This window comes from Amblyraja radiata, unplaced genomic scaffold (genome assembly GCF_010909765.2).
Source record: "Amblyraja radiata isolate CabotCenter1 unplaced genomic scaffold, sAmbRad1.1.pri S105, whole genome shotgun sequence".
Lineage (NCBI taxonomy): Eukaryota > Metazoa > Chordata > Chondrichthyes > Rajiformes > Rajidae > Amblyraja > Amblyraja radiata.
The window spans coordinates 309,954-310,942 of NW_022630096.1; positions in this window are offsets into that span (position 1 = coordinate 309,954).

Here is a 989-nt window from a genome sequence, read left to right on the forward strand (position 1 = left end):
CCACGCGTGTGCCCATAGCTACGCCTTGTGTTTGGAGAAAATGGGAGGAGTCAAATGTAAAGTTATTGAGGGTGAGGACCAACTCCGCTAAGCGGAGGAGAGTGTCAGTGGCTGGGTATAGGTTGCTCCTCTGGTCGAGGAACAACCGGAGGGCTCTGAGGCCATCCTGGTGGGGGATGGAGGTGTAGAGTGACCTGACATCCATGGTGAAGATGAGGGGGTGACGGCCCAGAGAGTGGAATGCGTGGAGGCGGCGGAGAGTGTCTGAGGTGTCTAGAACATAGGTGGGGAGGGATTTGACCAAGGGGGATAGGATGAAGTCAAGGTATGTGGAGATGAGTTCGGTGGGGCACGAACACGCAGAGCCAATGGGTCTGCCGGAAGAGCCGGGTTTGTGGATTTTTGGGAGAAGGTAAAAACGGGCCGTGCGGGGCTGGGGAACGATGAGTTTGGAGGCTTGGTCAGGTAGGGCGTGGGAATTGATGAAGTCGGTGATGGTGCTAGAAATGGTGGCCTGGTGCTCGTCAGTGGGGGTCATGGTCCAAGGGTAAGTAGGAGGAGGTGTCCGAGAGTTGGCGCGTGGCCTCAGCTTTGTAGAGGTCGGCGCGCCAGACTACCACGGCACCTCCCTTGTCGGCTGGTTTGATGACCCAGTCTGGGTTTTTGCGGAGTGATTCGATGGCAGTGCGTTCAGAGGGGGAAAGATTGGAGTGAGACAGGGGAGTGGAGAATTTGAGGCGGTTGACGTCGCGGCGGCAGTTCTGAATGAAGAGTTCCAGAGCCGGGACTTTATGAGGGGGGTTCCACGAGGAGGGGGTGCGCTGCAGACGGGAAAAGGGGTCATCATTAGGGGGCGAGGACTCCTTCCCATGGAAGTGCGCTGTGAGGCGGAGACGACGGTAGAAGCGCTCCAAGTCATGGTGGGCGCGGAACTCATTGAGATGGGGACGGAGGGGGACAAAGGTGAGACCTCTGCTGAGGACAGACCG